Consider the following 20,320-nt stretch of genomic DNA (forward strand, 5'->3'; position numbering starts at 1 on the left):
GTTGTAACCTGATACTAATGAATTCATTTTCTAGGTATACTATCATATCATCAGCAAACAACTATATTTTGACTTTGTGTATTTTCAAATTTGGATGCCCTTCATTTTGTTTCTCTTGCTTGATTGCTCTGGCTAGGTTTTCCTATATGATGTTGAATATAAATAGTTAAAGTGAACATACTTGTCTTGTTCTGGGTCTCAGGGAGAATGATTTCAACTGTTCTCAATTCGGTGTAATGTTGGTCATGGGCTGCTACATGTGACTTCTATTATTTTGAGGCATATGTTCTTTCTATGCCTAGTTTTTTGGGAGTTTGTATCATAATGAGATACTGGGTTTTATTCAATATTCGTCTGTATATATTGAGATGATCAAAAGGATTTCATATTTAATTCTATTTTTGTGAGGTATCACATTTATTAACTTGCATGTATTTAACTCTCTCTGGAATGAAATCTACCTGATCACGGTGTATTATTATTTTGATGTCTTGTTGGATTCAGTTTACTACTATTTTGTTAAGGATTTCTGCATCTATGTTTATCAGGGATGTTAATCTATAGTATTATTTTTCATTATGCTCTTTTCTAGTTTTGGTACCAGAGTGATACTGGCTTTGTGGAATGAATTAGGGAGAATTGTCTTTCTGAATCTTTTGAAATAGATTCAGTCGCTGTGTTACTAATCGTTTTTTAATGGCTGAAAAAATTCAGCTTTGAATGCATATGCCCTTGGGATTTTTCTTCTCAGCCATTTTTAAATTTACTGATTCAATTCTTCTGTTTGTTACTGGTCTGTTCAAGATTTCTATTTCTTCCCAATTCAAACAAGGAGGGCTGTGATTCTGAGATTTATACATTTCCTTTAGATTTTTCTTATTTATGTTATTTATATTTTAACTTTTATTTTTGGTTCAGGAGTACATGTGAAGGTTTTTGATATAGGTAAACTTGTGACTTGATAGTTTGGTGTACAGATTTTTCTCCCTTCTTCCACATTCCTCCCTGAAGTAGGCTTGAGTTTCTATTATTTCCTGCTCTCTGTCCACATAGTCTCATTATGTAGATCCCACTTATGAGCATTTGCTTTTCCATTCCTGTGTTAGTTTTGCTAAGTTTAATGGCCTTCAGTTCCATCAATGTTTCTGCAGAGGATATGGTCTTCTGTTTTATTATGGCTGCATAGAATTTCATGATGTTTATTTACTACTCTTTTTAAAATCCTGTCTACTATTGATTAGCATTTGGGGTTCTCTTTCCTCTGCAACCTTGCAAGCATGTGTTTTTTGTTGTTGCTGTTGTTTTTTGTTTTCACTTTTTAGTAATAGCCATTCTGATTGCTGTGAGATAGTATCACATTGTTGTTTTCATTTGCATTTCTCTAATGATGAGTAATATTGAGCCTTTTTATATGCTTGTTGGCTGCATATATGTCTTCTTTTGAAAAGTGTCCTTTCATATTCTTCACCCACTTTTTAATAGGGTTGTCTGAATTTTGCTTTTACATTTATTTAAGTATCTTGTAGATTCTGCAGAACAGACTTTTGTTAGATGTATAATTTACAAATAATTTCTTCAATGATCTAGGTTTCCTTTTTACTCTGTTGATAGTTTCTATGCAGTGCTGAAACTCTTTAGTTTAATTAGGTTCTATTTGTCAATTTTTGCATTTTTTGTAATTTCTGCTGGTGCTTTTATCACAAAATCTTTGCCAGTTTCTATGTCCTAAATAGTATTTCCTGGATTATCTTCCAGGGCTTTTTATAGTTTTAGGATTTACACATGGGTCTTTAATCTAACTTGAGTCAATTATTGTATATAGTTAAAGAATGAGTTCAGTTTCAATCTTCTGCATAGAGCTAGTCATTTATCCCAGTACCATTTTTTTTTTTAAAAGGAAGTCCTTTCTCCATTGCTTGTTTTTGTTGGCTTTGTCAAAGATTAAATTGTTGTAGGTGTGCAGGCCTTTATTTTTGGCCCTCTATTATGTTCCGTTGGTCTATGTGTCTGTTTATGTATCAGTACTATGCTGTTTTGGTTACCATAGCCTTGTAGTACAGTTTGTATTTTGTCAATGTGATTCTTCTAGATTTTTTTTTTCCCTTGCTTAGCATTGCTTTGGCTATTTGGGCTATTTTTAGTTCCATATAAATTTTAGAATAAATTCTTTCTAGTTCTGTGAAGAATGTCTTTGGCAGTGCTATAGAAATAACATTAAATCTCTAAATTGCTTTGAACAATTTGGCCATTGTGGAAATATTGATTCTTCCTCTCCAAGGGCATGGGATGTTTTTCCATTTGTTTCTGTCCTCTCTGATTTCTTGGAGCAGTGTTCTGTAATTCTCATTGTAGAGATGTTTTACCTCTCTGGCTAGCTGTGTTTGTAGGTATTTTGTTCTTTTTGTGGCAGTTGTAAATAAGATTGCCTTCTTGATTTGGCTCTCATCTTGGCTGTTGTTGGTGTAAAGGAATGCTAGTAATTTTTATACATTGATTTTATATTATAAAATGTTGCTGAAGTTGTTTATGATTTGGAGGAGTTTTGGGCCAAGACTATGTGGTTTTCTAGATATAAAATCATGTTGTTTGTAAACAGGGGTAGTTTGATTTCCTGTCTTTCTGTTTCAATTACTTGTACTTCTTTTTTTGTCTGATTGCTCTGGATAAAAATTCCAATACTATGTGTTTTTGTTTGGCTGTGTCCCCGACAAAATCTCATCTTGATTTTTTACATGTTGTCGGAGAGACCCAGTGAAAGGTAATTGAATCATTGGGGCAGGTCTTTCCCATGATGTTCTCATGTTAGTGACTAAGTCTCACAAGATCTGATTGCTTTATAAGATGGAATTTCCCTGCACAAGCTCTCTCTTTGCTGCTGCCACTTGCTCCTTCTTGCCTTCTGCCATGATCATGAGGCTTCCCCACGCACCTGGAACTGTAAATCCAATAAACACTTTGTAGTAATTATGGGAAACAGGTCTCAGTAAAAACATTCGTTTTTACTCTTTATTGGCAGTGTAAAAATGAATTAATACAGTAAATTGGTGCCAGTAGAAGCACTGCTGTAAAGATACCTGAGAATGGGAAAGCAACTTTGGAACTGAGTAACAGGCCAAGGATATAACACTTTGGAGGGCTCAGGAAAAGACAGGAAAATGTGGAAAATTTGGAACTTCCTAGAGACTTGCCTAATGGTTTTGACCAAAATGCTGATAGTGATATGGACAATGAAATTTAGGCTGAGATGATATCAGATGAAGATAAGGGACTCCTTGGGAACTGGAACAAAGATGACTCTAGCTATGTTTTAGCAAAGAGACTGGCAGTATTTTGCCTCTGCCTTAGAGATTTGTGGAACTTTGAATTTGACAGAGATGATTTAGGGTATCTGGCAGAAGAAATTTCTAGACAGCAAAGCATTGAAGAGGTGACTTGGGTGCTGTTAAAATAACTCAAATTTATAAGGAAAGGAGAGCATTAAAATTGAGAAAATGTGCAGCCTGATAAAGTGATAGAAAATAAAGTCCCACTTTCTGAAGAGAAATTCAAGCCAGCTGGAGAAATTTGCATAAGTAACAAGAAGCAGAATGTTAATCCCCAAGATAATGAAGAAAATGTCTTCAGGGAATGTCAGAGGTCTTCATGGCAGACCCTCACATCACAGGCCCAGAGGCCTAGGAGGAAAACGTGGTTTTGCGATTTGAGCCCAGGGTCCCCATGCTGTGTGCAGCCTAGTGACTTGGTGCCATGTGTCTCGGCCTCTTCAGTGTGGCTGAAAGGGGCCAACATAGAGCTTAGGCCATGGCTTCAGAGGGTGCAAACCCCAAGCCCTGGAAGCTTCCACATGATGTTGAGCTTGAGGGTATACAGAAGTCAGAAATTGGGGTTTTTGGAAACTCCACCTAGATTTCAGAGGATTTATAGAGATGCCTGGATGCCTATGCAGACGTTTACTGCAGGGTGGGACCCTCATGAAGAACTTTTACTACGGTAGTTTGGAAGGGAAATGGGGGTCAGAGCACCTACACAGAGTCCCTACTGGGGCACCACCTAGTGAAGCTATAAGAAAAGGGCCACTACCCTCCAGACCTCAGAATGGTAAGTCCACCAACAGCGTTCACTGTGCACCTGGAAAAGTCACAGACACTCATTGCCAGCCCATGAAAGCTGCTTGGAGGGAGGCTGTACCCTGCAAATCCAAAGGAGGAAGAGCTGCCCAAGACCATGGAAACCCATCTTTTCTATCAGTGCGACCTGGATGTGAGACATATAGTCTTGTCCAATTTTTTTTTTTTGCCCATTTGCAATGGCTATACTTACTCAATGCCTGAAACCCCATTGTATCTAGGAAATGATTAACTTGTTTTAATAGTACAGGCTCATAGGCAGAAGAGACTTGTCTTTTCTTGGATGAGACTTTGGACTGTGGACTTTTGAGTTAATGCTGAGATGAGTTAAGACTTTAGGGGATTGTTGGTAAGGCATGAATGGTTTTTAAGTGTAAAGACATGAGATTTTGGAGGGACCAGAGGCCAAATGATATGATTTGGCCATGTCCCTACTCAAATCTCTTCTTGAATTCTCACATGTTGTGGGAGGAGCCCAGTGGGAGGTAATTAACTCATGAGGGCAGGTCTTTTCCATGCTGTAGATAAGGGACCCAGTGGAAGGTAATTGAATCATGGGGGCAGGTCTTTCCCATGATAGTAGATAAGTCTCTCAAGATCTGATTTCTTTAGAAGATGGAGTTTCCCTGCACAAAATCTCTCTGCCTGCTGCCATGAACTTAAGATGTGATTTGCTCCTCTTTGCCTTCTGCCATGATTGTGAAACCTCCCCAGCCACTTGGAACTGTAAGTCCAATAATCCCTTTTCCCAGTTTAAATTACCCAGTCTTGGGTATGTCATTATCAGCAGCATAAAAATGGACTAGTACAATATGTTAAATGGGAGTGGTGATACACCCTTGTGAAGTACTCTTGTCTTGTTCTGATTTTCAAGGGAAATACTTTCAGCTTTTGTTCTTTTAGTATGATGTTGGCTGAGGGTTTGTCATAGATGGGTCTTATTATTTTAAAGTATGTTTCTTGAATGCCTAGTTTATTGAAGGTTTTTAACATTAAGGAATTTTGAGTGTTATCAAAGTCTTTTTTGGTATCTATTAAGATAATTATGTGGTTTTTGTTTTTAGTTCTGTTTATGTGATGAATCACATTTATTGATTTGTGATTCAATCATACAACATTTGTGAATGTTGAACCAGCCTTACATGCCATGGATAAAGCCTACTTGATTGTGGTGGGATAGCTTTTTCATGTGCTGCTGAATTTGGTTTTCTGGTATTATATTGAGGATTTTTTGCATTCATGTTTATTAAGGATATCAGCTTGAAATTTGTTGTTGTTGTATTTTTGCCAGATTCTTAGTATGATGCAATGAATTGGGACTCATAGAATGAGTTTGGACTCAGTTTTTCTTTTTCAATTTTCTGAAATAGCTTCAGTAAGAATAATGCTAGATCTTCATTGTGCATCTGGCATAATTCGGCTGGGAATTCACCTGATCATAGGTTATTTGAGTTGGCAGGCTATTTGTTACTGATTAAAGTTTGGAGTTCATTATTGATCTGTTCAGGGACTCAGTTTTTTTCCTGGTTCAGCCTTGGGAGGAAGTATTTGTTCAAAAACATATCCACTTATTCTAGATATTCTAGTTGTCTGCATAAAGGTGCTCATAGATTTTAATGATCATTTGTATCTCAGTGTGGTTAGTGGTAATTTCCCTTTGTCATTTTTAATTATGTTATTTTAATTTCCTTTCTTTTCTTATTAGTCTAGCTAGTAGTCTATATACATTAGTAATTTTGTCAAAGGACTTACTGTTAAATTTTCTGATCATTTTATATATTTTCATGCATCAGTATCCTTCATTTCAGCTCTGATTTTTTGTTTTTCCTGTCTTCTACTAGTTTTGGGGTTGGTGTGCTCTTATTTCTCTATTGTAGTTGCCTTGTTAGCTAGTTAATTTGAGACTTAAAAAAAATTTTTAATGTGAACAATTAGTTTAAATTTTCTTCTTAATACTGTCTCAGCTGTGTCCCAGAGGTTCTGGTATGTTGTGTTATCTTCATTCTCATTAGATGTAAAGAACTTCTTGATTTTCATGTTAATTTCATTATTTACCAAAGAGTCATTCAGGAGTATGTTATTTAACGTCTATGTAGTAGTGTGGTTTTGAGTGATTTTCTTAGCCTTTACTTCTGTTTCTATTCCATTGTGGTCTCAGAGTGTGGTTGATATAATTTTATTTATTTATTTATTTATTTTATTTATTTTTGAGTTTGCTGAGAATTATTTTATATTCAAATGCCTGGCCAATTTTAGAGTATTTGCCATGTGGCAATAAAAAAATGTATACTCTGTTGTCTTTGTCTGGAGAGTTCTATAAATATTTATTAGGTCCATTGAGTCAAGTGTTTCATTTAGCATCTGAATCTTTTTGTAAATTATCTTCCTTGATAATTTGTTGTCTAATACTCTCAATGCAGTATTGAAGACTTCCACTATTATTGTTTGTGACTCTAAGTCTCTTTGTAGACCTCTAAGAGCTTATTTTATAAATCTAGGTGCTTCTGGTTGAGTGTATATACATTTATAATAGTTTCTTCTTCTTGTTAAATTGAGTCCATTACCATAATGTAATACCCTTCATTTTATTTTTTGATCTTTGTTGGTTTACTGTCTGTTTTGTTTAAAATTAGATTTGCAAAACTTGCTTTATCTTACGATTTCCATTTGCTTGGTAGATTTTTCTCCATCCTTTTCTTTTGAGCCTGTGGATGTCATTGAATGTGAGATGGCTTTCCTGAAGCCAGTATTCTGAGAGTATTAGATTTTTTTTTAAATAGATTGCCACTATGTGCTTTTTAACAGAGGGCATTTAACATATTTGCATTCAAGGTTAGTATTAACATGTGTGAATTTCGTGCTCTCATCATATTGTTAGCTGGTTATCATACAGTTTTGTTTGTGTGGTTGCTTTATAGTGTCACTGATTTGTGTAATTAAGTATATTTTTGTAGTTGCTTATAACGGTCTTTTTTAAAAAATTGTTTAGTGCTTTTTCTCAAGAGCTCTTATACAGCAGATCTGGTGGTAACATATTCCTTCAGCATTTGTTTGTTTTGAAAGAATCTTCTGCTTTGCTTATGTGGTCTTTTGGAGGGGAGGGAAAAGCACTCTGACTTTTTGAGTTCTCAGAGTTCTTGTGATGGTTCTTTCTCATTTTTGTAGGCTAATGTTTGTTCAGTCTTTAAAGATGCAGTTTTTTGGATTATTTGTTTTGTCTTTTTCTTCTTTGATGACCTTGGCGGTTTGGTTATGGAATAAGACGGGTTTGCTTAACTAGCTTCAATTATATTCTGGTTTTGGATCTTGGAGGAGCCCCTTTCAATTACTGTTGCCATGTCTGCCTTTTTTTGCTTGTTTTTGTTGGGCATTCTCATCCATGAGGCTCCCTTATGCTGGGACTGCAGTTTGCTGACAAGTCATGTCCTTGGCAGATTGACCCTAATCTGCTGTCCATGTGCTTCCTGGGGAAACATGGGGTTGTATCTCCCACAGACTTCAGATGGAAGTTGGTTTGCTGGGTTAAAAACTCTAGTGGGTATTACACATCTGGCTACAGTGGGTGTATTGGGTTGTCATCTCTGCTGTCTGGCTATTTCCAGGACATCAGGCAACTGCAGCCTCTGGCAAACTTAAACAGACGTATAATTACTGGGCTAGAAGCTCTAGCTGGTGTTGCCTGCCTAGTTATGAATAATGGGGGTGGGTATAGTTACATGTCCTGTCATCCAGGTGTTTCTCAGGAAGACAGGAAGCTGTATCCTTTAGCCAAGCTGACACAGAAAAAAGCCTGTTGGTCTCGAAACTCTATGAGGCATCGCCCACCTGGCTACCAGTGGCATGGATGAGTCTGCCATCTAGGTTTTTCCCATGATATGAGAAAGACGCATCCTCCAGCTGAGCTCACAGAAGTGGCACCAGTAGACCAGAGGTTTTAGCAGGTGTTGTCTTCCTGACTACCCAGGCAGGGGTAGGTGGGGTTTCATGGTGTGCCATATAGATGTCTCCCATGACAACAGGAAACTATGTCCTGCAGCTGAGTTAATACAGAAGCAAGGCTGCTGGTCTAGAACCCCTTGCAAATTTTACCTGCCAGTGGCAGAGGTAGGTGGACTCTCATGCTGTGACATCTGGTGATTCCTGTGACAACAGAAAGCTGCATCCTCCAGTTGAGCTCACAAAGAATCAGGGCCACTAGACCAGGGGCTCCATCAGGCACTGCTTGCCTGGCTACAAGTGGTGGGGTGAGTGGAGTCTCTTGCTCTACTATTGGGGTGTTTCCCATGATAATAGAAAGCTACATCCTCCAAGTGAGTTTACAAAGAAGCAAGAGTGGTGGGCTTGAAGCTCTGGAAGAGGTTGCCTGCTGGGCTACCAGTGGCATGGGCAGATTGGGCCTCATGTTCTGTCTTCCGATGTTTACTGTGACAACAAGGAGCTGCATCTTCCAGCTGAGCTCACACAGCAACTGGGTAGCTGAGCCAAATGCTCTGCAAGACATTGCCTACTTGGCTACAAACAATAGGGTCATGGGAGTGGGGATGGGGTTCGTACCCTGCCATCCACGTATTTCATGTGACAACAGTAGGTGGTGCTCTTCAGCTGAGTTTACCTGATTAGGATCACTGGGCTAGAGGCTCTAGCAAGTGGTGACCAGCTAGCTACCAGTGGTGGAATGGGGAGGAGTTGCTGACTGAATTTGAGCCAAAGCAGAACTGCTGGGCCAGAAGCTGACACTGAGATCTAGTTGGCTAGTGGTGGTGAAGCAGTGTTAATGCTCCCTAGCACCACAACTGCAACCTTTATTGGGGCTGAGGCACCAGTGCTGGTATCCTCTGGAGCCCAAAGCCACTGGGGATATGATTGCACTCAGGAGTTGCCCCCACAAAATGTCTGAGTAGCTCTCTGCCTCAGTCTAAAATCATGGTGGGGAGGTAAGGGGGCAGGACATGGTAATTTTCTCATTCCTAGTCTTGCACAGGTCCCTGTGGAAAGTATGAATTCCCTTGGGGATCTCTGCCACTTACCCTTTCTCATTTTGGAGAGGTTCTTCTGGCCCTGTGCTGAGGTGAGACAGGCTGGTGTCGAGCTTCATTCCTCTCTCTTCTGTGTTTCCCTGCTGCCATGATAAATCTTGGCATGGTTTCTCAGGTGATCAGCCTGAAGGGTCAGGTTCACTAACTCTGATTTTCTTTCCATAACAGCAGCACACATGAGCTGCTTTTAGTCTGCTGTCTTGGTTCTTTTCCCTCTAGATTTTCTAATTTTTATGCATAGATGTGCTCGTAGTAATTTCAAATCATTTTGTATATTTCTTTGGTGTTGGTTGTAGTTTCACCATTTTTAAACTTTAATTGAGCTTATTTAAATGTTTTCTCTTCTTTTCTTGGTTAATCTAGGTAATGGTCTATCAATTTGGCTTATTTTTTCAAAGAACCAATTTTTTGCTTCATTGATCTTTTGGTTTTTTTTTTGATTCAGTTTTATTTAGTTCTGTTCTGCTCTGTTTATTTTCTGTCTTCTGCTGGCTTTGGGTTTGTTTTGTTTTAGTTTCTCTAATGCCTTGATGTGTGACATTAGGTTGTCAATTTATTTTTTATTTTTTATTTATTTATTTATTTTATTTTATATATTTTTTAAATTTCTCATTTTCTTTGTCATTGGAGGGAAGGGAAAGCAAGCAAGCAGAGGTGGGGGTATTGTTACACTATTTAAGGAAGAGCTGAATACAAAGACAATGAGTCTTTCATAGTCTCAACAATTCCACAATGAATAACATTGGATTATCTCATGTATAATTTATATTGGATCAAAAAAATGGGTTCCCCTCTGTGTAGATCAATTTAATTCAAACCTTATTATCTTCAAAATACAAAGATGGATACTACAAGATTAACTCTAACTGCAATAGGTATTTTCTAAGTAGAAGATCAAACACCAAAGGGAATCCCTGTTTCCAACGTCTTTTGATATGACAAGATTTTGCCAGAGTGGAACTTAAATAAGCATTCTCATGGCCAAGTAAGAAACTACAGTTGTTGTGGGTATTACCCTACAATTACCGCATATATTACATATTAAATTAAACTCAGCATTAAATATGTTTGCATAATTATGCTGTTAATGATGACAGCAGTGATGATACTGGTGGAAAAAGCCTGTCTTTAGCCCAAGAAAAGTCAGGGAGAAAAACCTTAAGCAGAAAGCAGGCACAGAGTTGGGCATTTTTTGACTAGGAAAGAGAATTTTAAGCATAGAAATATAAAAAGAAAAGTACTCCCTTATTTCCCCTATGTGGAAAAATACAATACATTTATTAGATATGCTAGACAAGAACAGAACTAAGTACTCCAACTCTACTGTAACGTTACAAAAAAATCATCCCTTCACCACAGTGTAAGATTTGAGGACAACCTCCCCAAGGATGCATGTTATATAAAACACAGCAAGATTGCTGCTGCCCTGCCAAGTACTAACCAGGTCCTACTGAAATACTGGCGCTCCCAGTTAGTTTTATTGAAGTAAATCTTTAAAGAAAAAGGTAAAGTGAGGAACGACCCAAGATGGCTGATTAAGAGGAAGTCGGGATTGCAGCTCTGAGAGAAGGCGCAGAGGGTGAGTGGACGCCGCATTTCCAGACGATTTTTTACTGCCCACAGATCAGGAGATTCACAGGAGGAGGAGCCCCACGGGTCGCCAGTGCCGCCGGTTTGAGCGGCGAGGCCGCTCGGCCTATGCCCTGGGACGGGGAGCAGCAGCTCGTTGTACAGAGCGAGAGCAACTGAGTCCCCTCTGAGCCAGCAAGGGGAGCTGAAGCAGGGATTCAAGTCAGGAGACGCCCGGGCAAGGGCGCACCACGAATCTCAGAGCCGCTGCTTTGGCTGATGCAGCGGCTCACAGGGCAGCGGATTTTTACTGCCCACAGACCAGGAGATTCACAGATGGAGGAGCTCCACGGGTTGCCAGCGCTGCTGGTTGGACTGGTGAGGCTGCTTGGCCTGCACCTGGGGCAGGGAGGAGTGGCTCCTTGTGCAGAGTGAGTGAGACTGGATCCCCTCTGGGTCAGCAAGGGGAGCTGAGGCAGGGAGTCAAGCCAAGAGATTCCCGGGCAAAGAGGGCACCACTGGAAACACAGCTGAACCCGGGACGGTCCAGCTCCGTGGAGGAGGGGTGTTCCATACCGGGAAACACCCTGCAGTTCCCAGGGCAATTTGCCATAACCAAGACAACCCACCACTACAGAGACTCCATCACTACAGGGGCGGGCCAGCATAGCGGAAGCAGTTCTAACTACACCCATATAAACAGGACTGCAGGAAAGTTCACACGGAACCTGGGCGGAGCCCACAGCAGCTCAATGAAGCCTCTGCAGTCTGAGTGTGACTAGGCTGCCACCTTGTGGGCAGGGAAAACCATTGCAAGCCAGGGGAAAATCATAAAGCCCTAACTTCTCGGGACAGAACACCTGGGGGGAAGAAAAGGGGGCTTATGAGTTCAGCTACTGCAGACTTAAAATTACCAAAATCAGAAAGACAGCAACTACAAAGTCGATAGGTGGATAAATCCACAAAGATGGGAAGAAACCAGCACAAAAAGGATGAAAACACCCAAAACCAGAACACCTCTCCTCCTACAAGGGAGCACAACTCCTCACCAGCAAGGGAACAAGACTGGATGGAGAATGAGCGTGATGAAATGACAGAATCAGCTTTCAGAAAGTGGATAATGAGAAACTTCCGTGAGCTAAAAGAACATGTCCTAACCCAATGCAAAGAAACTAAGAAACTTGAAAAAAGACTTGACGAAATGTTAACGAGAATGGACAACTTAGGAATATGAGTGAATTGATGGAGCTGAAAAACACAACACGAGAACTTCATGAAGCATGCACAAGTTTCAACAGCCAGATTGACCAAGCAGAAAGGATATCAGAAGTCGACGATCAACTCAATGAAATAAAATGAGAAGGCAAGATTAGAGAAAACAGGGTAAAAAGAAATGAACAGAGTAAACAAGAAATATGGGACTATGTGAAAAGACCTAATCTACGTTTGATAGGTGTACCTGAATGTATTGAAGAGAATACATCCAAGCTGGAAAATACATCCAAGCCAGAGAGAAAGGTCGGGTTACCCACAAAGGGAAGCCCATCAGACTTACAGCAGATCTCTCAGCAGAAACCCTACAGGCCAGAAGGGAATGTGGGCCGATATTCAACATCCTTAAAGAAAAGAACTTTCAACCCAGAATTTCATATCCAGCCAAACTAAGCTTCATAAGTGAAGGAAAAATAAAATCCTTTGTGAACAAGCAAGTACTCAGAGATTTCATCACCACCAGACCGGCTTTACAAGAGCTCCTGAAGGAGGTACTACACATAGAAAAGAACAACCAGTACCAGCCACTCCAGAAATGCACGAAAGGGTAAAGAGCAGCAACACAATGAAGAATCTGCATCAACCAATGGGAAAAACAGCCAACTAGCATCAAAATTACAGGATCAAATTCACACATAACAATATTAACCCTAAATGTAAATGGACTAAATGCCCCAATCAAAAGACACAGACTGGCAAATTGGATAAAAAGACAAAACCCATCAGTGTGCTGTATCCAGGAAACCCACCTCACATGCAAGGATACACAAAGGCTCAAAATAAAGGGATGGACGAAGATTTACCAAGCAAATGGAGAACAAAAAAAAGCAGGAGTTGCAATTCTCATCTCTGATAAAATAGACTTTAAAGCAACAAAGATCAAAAGAGACAAAGAAGGACATTACATAATGGTAAAAGGATCAATGCAACAAGAAGAGCTAACGATCCTAAATATATATGCACCTAATACAGGAGCAGCCAGATACATAAGGCAAGTTCTTAAAGACTTACAAAGAGATCTAGACTCCCACACAATAATAGTGGGAGACTTGAACACACCATTATCAATATTAGACAGATCAACGAGACAGAAAATTAACAAGGATATCCAGGACTTGAACTCAGACCTGGAACAAGCAAACCTAATAGACATTTACAGAACTCTCCACCCCAAATCCACAGAATATACATTCTTCTCAGCACCACATCACACCTACTCAAAAACTGACCACATAATTGGAAGTAAATCACTCCTCAGCAAATGCAAAAGAACGGAAACCATAACAAACAGTCTCTCAGACCACAGTGCAATCAAGTTAGAACTCAGAATTCAGAAGCCAACCCAGAACCGCACAGCCTCATGGAAATTGATCAACTTTCTCCTGAATGTTGACTGGATAAACACTGAAATGAAGACAGAAATAAAGACATTCTTCGAAACCAACGAGAACGAAGACACCACATATCAGAATCTCTGGGACACATTTAAAGCAGTTTCTAGAGGAAAATATATAGCAATAAGTGCCCACATGAGAAAAAAGGAGAGATCTAAAATTGACACCCTATCATCAAAACTGAAAGAGCTAGAGGAGGAAGATCAAAAAAACTCAAAACCTAGCAGAAGACAAGAAATAACTAAGATCAAAGCAGAATTGAAGGAGATAGAGACACGAAAAACCCTTCAAAAAATCAATAAATCCAGGAGCTGGCTTTTTGAAAAGATCAACAAAATAGACCACTAGCCAGACTAATAAAAAAGAAAAGAGAGAACAACCAAATAGATGCAATAAAAAATGATAAAGGGGATATCACCACAGATTGCAAAGATATTCAAACCATCATCAGAGACTATTACAAACAACTCTATGCACATAAACTAGAAAACCTGGAAGAAATGGATAAATTCCTAGACAGTTGCCTCCTCCCAAGCCTAAACCAGGAAGAAGTCGAAACCCTGAATAGACCAATAACAAGGTCTGAAGTCGAGGCAGCAATTAAGAGCCTACCACCCAAAAAAAGCCCAGTCCCAGATGGGTTCACAGCCGAATTCTACCAGACATACAAAGAGGAACTGGTACCATTCCTACTGAAACTATTCCAAATAATCCAAAAAGAGGGAATCCTTCCCAAATCATTTTATGAGACCAACATCATCCTAATACCAAAACCCGGCAGAGACTCAACAAGAAAAGAAAACTACAGGCCAATATCCATGATGAACATAGATGCAAAAATCTTCAATAAAATACTGGCAAGCCGATTGCAACAGCACATCAAAAAGCTTATCCACCATGATCAAGTAGGATTCATCCCAGGGACGCAAGACTGGTTCAATATACACAAGTCTATAAATGTAATTCACCACATAAACAGAACCAAAGACAAAAACTACATGATTATCTCAATTGATGCAGAGAAGGCCTTTGACAAAATTCAACAGCCCTTTATGCTAAAAACTCTCAATAAACTAGGTATCGATGGAACGTACCTCAAAATAATAAAAGCTATTTATGACAAACCAACAGCCAATATCATACTGAATGGGCAAAAACTGGAAGCATTCCCTTTGAAATCTGGCACTAGATAAGGATGCCCTCTCTCACCACTCCTATTCAATATAGTACTGGAAGTTCTAGCCAGAGCAATCAGGCAAGGAAAAGAAATAAAGGGTATTCAATTAGGAAAGGATGAAGTCAAATTGTCTCTATTTCCAGATGACATGATTGTATATCTAGAAGACCCTATCATCTCAGCCCAAAATCTCCTTAAACTGATAAGCAATTTCAGCAAAGTCTCGGGATGCAAAATCAATGTGCAAAAATCACAAGCATTCCTATACACCAATAACAGACTTAAAGAGAGCCAAATCAAGAACGAACTGCCATTCACAATTGCTACAAAGAGAATAAAATACCTAGGAATACAACTAACAAGGAATGTAAAGGACCTTTTCAAGGAGAACTACAAACCACTGCTCAACGAAATAAGACAGGACACAAACAGATGAGGAAACATTCCATGTTCATGGTTAGGAAGAATTAATATCATGAAAATGGCCATACTGCCCAAACTAATTTACAGATTCAATGCTATCCCCATCAAGCTACCAATGACCTTCTTCACAGAACTGGAAAAAACCACCTTAAACTTCATATGGAACCAAAAGAGAGCCCACATAGCCAAGTCAATTCTAAGCAAAAAGAACAAAGTGGGAGGCATCACTCTACTGGACATCAAACTCTACTACAAGGCTACAGTAATCAAAACAGCATGGTACTGTTACCAAAACAGAGATATAGACCAATGGAACAGAACAGAGGCGTCGGAGGTGACACAACATATCTACAACCACCCGATCTTTGACAAACCTGATAAAAACAAGCAATGGGAAAAGCATTCCCTGTTCAATAAGTGGTGTTGGGAAAACTGGCTAACCATATGCAGAAAGCAGAAATTGGACCCCTTCCTGACACCATACACTAAAATTGACTCCAGATGGATTAAAGACTTAAACATAAGACCTAACACCATAAAAATACTAGAAGGAAACCTAGGCAAAACCATTCAGGACATAGGCATAGGCAAGGACTTTATGATCAAAACACCAAAAGCAATGGCAACAAAAGCCAAAATAGACAAATGGGACCTAATCAAACTCCACAGCTTCTGCACGGCAAAAGAAACAGTCAATAGAGTGAATCGGCAACCAACAGAATGGGAAAAATTTTTGCAGCCTACCCGTCTGACAAAGGGCTGATATCCAGAATTTACAATGAGCTAAAAAAGATTTACAAGAAAAAAACAAACAAGCCCATTCAAAAATGGGCGAAGGATATGAACAGACACTTTACAAAAGAAGACATACATGAGGCCAACAAACATATGAAAAAATGCTCATCATCACTGGTCATTAGAGAAATGCAAATCAAAACTATATTGAGATACCATCTCACGCCAGTTAGAATGGCGATCATTAAAAAAACTGGAGACAACAGATGCTGGAGAGGATGTGGAGAAATAGGAACACTTTTACACTGTTGGTGGGAGTGTAAATTAGTTCAACTGCTGTGGAAAACAGTGTGGCGATTCCTCAAGGACCTAGAAATAGAAATTCCATTTGACCCAGCAATCCCATTACTGGGCATATATCCAAAGGATTATAAATCGTTCTACTACAAGGACACATGCACACGAATGTTCATTGCAGCACAGTTTACAATAGCAAAGACCTGGAACCAACCCAAATGCCCATCGATGATAGACTGGACAGGAAAAATGTGGCACATATACATCATGGAATATTATGCAGCCATAAAAAATGAGGAGTTCACGTCCTTTGTAGGGACATGGATGAACCTGGAAACCATCATTCTCAGCAAACTGACACAAGAACACAAAATCAAACACCACATGTTCTCACTCATAGGTGGGTGTTGAACAAGGAGAACACATGGACACAGGGAGCGGAGCACTATACACGGGGGTCTGTTGGGCGGGAGTGGGGGGGACAGTGGGGGGTGGGGAGTTGGGGAGGGATAGCATGGGGGGAAATGCCAGATATAGGTGAAGGGGAGGGAGGCAGCAAATCACACTGCCACGTATGCACCTATGCAACAACCTTGCATATTTTTCACATGTACCCCAAAACGTAAAATGCAATTTAAAAAAAAAAAAAAAGAAAAAGGTAAAGCATTTAAAAAGACAAGTCAAAATGCTTCAGGAACCACATATCCAACACAAACTTTATCCTCAAATGAGTCATGTTTGCCTCACACTAATAAACCTTTATTTTACTCAAATTAGAGCACAAATCTTCTACACTTAAGTATCTTCCATGCCCAATAATTCAAAGAACAAAAAATCCAAAATGATTAGTAAAGAAAAATATAAGAATTAACAGACTCTTTAAATTTGTTCTCTTGATGAGAAGGTCAGAGGTACACTGGTTTGTATTACTGTGACATCCATAAGGTGATCTAGTTTGCTTTTTCTTCAGCAAAGGCTTTATTTATCAGAAGGGCATTATGCTTGACCTCCAAATTTGGCTGACAATTTGCTGATAAGATTCATAACCTTTGGTTTGCTCTGGTATTTTGACATATTTGCTGGGTTCTGAGCCACATCCTGGAAGGCCACCGTAACTTCTGGATCCTGTATGGCTGCAAGAACCTCTGAATCACTAAGAATTTCATTGAGTCCAGGCATTCTGGCCATTCCAGGCATGCCCCCTCCCATTCCAGGCATTCCTCTGGGAAAACCACCAGGCGTTCCCCAAGAAAGCCACCTGGAAAAGAGCCATGCTGAGCTCCTAACTGTCATCTGACTTATTCTTCCCTCTGGGCTCTCTCATGCTCTTCTCAAGCCTTCTTAACTCTTTCTATTCTTTCTTTGAACTTTCACTCTTCACGTTTTTGCTCATACTTTCTCTGATGTTCTGCAATTTTCTGTGCCCTAGGTTGAACTTCTTTCAGCATTGCACTCACATCTTCATCATAATCCAATTTACAGGCAAGGGCAAGATCATGGGCTGCTTCTTCCCAGTGGCCTAGAAGTCTATGTGCTTTCCCTCGCCACTTGTGAGGCTGAGCTGAATCAGGATTTATTTCAATGGCTCTGTCACAGTCTCAGATGGCAGCATTTGGCTTCTGTAATTTGATGAAGACACTGGCCCTCTTGGCATACAAAATGCCTGAGCGAGGATTCAGCTTGATGGCATCTGTGAATAAGTCAATGGCTTTCTGCAATTCACCATCATTTAGGGCTTCAACAGCAGCCACTTTCTTATCATTTGCCTGATCCATCGTAACCTCTGTTATCTCTGCATTTTCATCTCCCATTTCTTGAGGGATGTCAGTGTCTGGTTCAACCACACCTCCATTATCAATTTCTAGATCACTTTCCTCACTTGATGGTTCATCTGCCTTTAAGTCTTCTTCTACCTTCTTACTATCAGGTTTTTCTTTCTTGGTATTTTCATCTGATTTAGCTTTCTGAGTAGCAGGTGGTATTTTACTCCCCATACTCTCCACCCACTCCCTCAGGAAGCACATTTCCTCGGTTAGTAGAAAACTTGGATCTTGCTTACACATCTTCACAAAGGCCTGAAGCTCGTTCGCTTTGCGGGGGTCCATGGTTGAGAGGTGGCAGGTGAAGCTGATTGTCTGCGGCCAACTTCCAGGCCGAGGCACTGGCTTGGCATGACCGCACAAAAGGGGGCGTCTGTTTATTTTTTATTTTTTGAGATGGAATCTCACTCTGTTGCCCAAGCTAGAGTGCAATGGCATGATCCTGGATCACCACAACCTCTGACTCCCTGGTTCAAGTGATTCTCCTGTTTCAGCCTCCTGAGTAGCTGGGATTGCAGCCATGCACCACCACAACTGGCTAATTTTTGTGTTTTTAATAGAGACACACTTTTACCATGTTGGCCAGGATGGTTTTGATCTTCTGACTTCATGATCAGCCCACTTCAGCCTCCCAAAGTGCTGGGACTACAGGCAGTGAGCCACTGCACCCAGCCTTCTCAATTTTTAATCTTTCAAATTTTTTGATGTAAGAATTCAGCACTACAAACTTTCCTCTTAGCACTGCTTTTTGCTGTATGACAGAGGTGTTGATAATTTGTGTACCTATAATCCTTCATTTCAATAATTTTTAGTTTCTGTCTTGACTTCACTGCTAACCAATAAATCATTCAGGAGGAGATTTTTTTGTTTTCATGTATTTGTAAACATTTGAGTATTCATTTTGGAGTTGATTTCTTATTTTATTTCACTGTGGCCTGACAAAGTATTTGATATTATTTAGATTTTTCTTCTTCTTCTTCTCTCTCTCTCACTTTTTTTTTTTTTATTGTACTTTAGGTTCTGGGGTGCCTGTGCAGACCATGCAGGATTGCTGCATAGGTACATACATGGCAATGTGGTTTGCTGCCTCCATCCCCCCATCACCTATATCTGGCATTTCTCCCCATGTTATCCCTCCCCAACCTCCTCACCCCCCCAATGACCCTCCCCTGGTTCCCCAACAGACCCCAGTGTGTGATGCTCCCCTCCCTGTGTCTGTGTGTTCTCATTGTTCAACACCCACTTATGAGTGAGGACATGTAGTGTTTGATTTTCTGTTCTTGTGTCAGTTTACTGAGGTTGATGGTTTCCAGATTCATCCATGTCCCTACAAAGGATACGAACTCATTGATTTTTATGGCTGCATAGTATTCCATGGTATATATGTGCCACATTTTCCCTGTCTAGTCTATCATCTATGGGCATTTGGGTTGGTTCCAGGTCTTTGCTATTGTAAACAGTGTCACAATGAACATATGTGTGCATGTGTCTTTATAATAGAATGATTTATAATCCTTTGTGTATATACTCAGTAATGGGATTGCTGGGTCAAATGAAATTTCTATTTCTAGGACCTTGAGAAATCACCACACTGTCTTCCACAATGGTTGAACTAATTTACACTCCCACCAACAGTGTAAAAGTGCTATTTCTCCACATCCTCTCCAGCATCTGTCTTCTCCAGATTTTTTAGTAACGACTATTCTAACTGGCATGAGGTGGTATCTCCATGTGGTTTTGATTTGCATTTCTTTAATGACCAGTGATAATGAACATTTTTTCATATGTTTGTTGGCCTCATAAATGTCTTCTTTTGAAAGGTGTCTGTTCATTTCCTTCACTCACTTTTGGATGGGTTTGTTTGTTTTTTTCTTGTAAATCTGTTTTAATTCTTTGTAGATTCTGATATTAGCCCTTTGTCAGATGCGTAGATTGCAAAAATTTTTTCCAATTCTGTTGGTTGCCAGTTCACTCTAATGATCTTTTACTGTACAGAAGCTCTGGAGTTTAATTAGATCCCATTTGCCTATTTCAGCTTTTGTTGCCAATGCTTTTGGTGTTTTAGTCATGAAGTCCTTGCCTATGCCTATGTCCTGAATGGTTCTGCCTAGGTTTTTTTCTAGGGTTTTTATTGTGTTAGGTCTTATGCTTAAATCTTTAATCCATCTGGGGTTAATTTTAGTGTAAGGTGTCAGGAAGGGGTCCAGTTTCTGCTTTCTGCACATGGCTAACCTGTTTTTTCAACACCATTTATTAAAAAATCAGATGGCTGTAGTTGTGTGGCATTGCCTCCAAGGCCTCTGTTCTGTTCTATTGGTCTATATCTCTGTTTTGGTACCAGTACCATGCTGTTTTGATTACTGTAGCCTTGTAGTATAGTTTGAAGTCAGGTAGCATGATGTCTCTGGCTTTGTTCTTTTTGCTTAGGATTGTCTTGGCTATGCCGGCTCTCTTTTGGTTTCACATGAAG

General features: G+C 39.7%; 1 pseudogene; it reads right to left on the reverse strand.

Moving 5' to 3' along the window:
• Positions 1 to 17,026: 17,026 nt before the first annotated feature.
• LOC105731576 (hsc70-interacting protein-like) lies at positions 17,027 to 18,135 on the reverse strand (annotated as a pseudogene).
• Positions 18,136 to 20,320: the final 2,185 nt, after the last annotated feature.

This window comes from Aotus nancymaae, unplaced genomic scaffold (genome assembly GCF_030222135.1).
Source record: "Aotus nancymaae isolate 86718 unplaced genomic scaffold, 86718_ANA_hifiasm-v0.15.2.pri h1tg000006l, whole genome shotgun sequence".
Classification (NCBI taxonomy): domain Eukaryota; kingdom Metazoa; phylum Chordata; class Mammalia; order Primates; family Aotidae; genus Aotus; species Aotus nancymaae.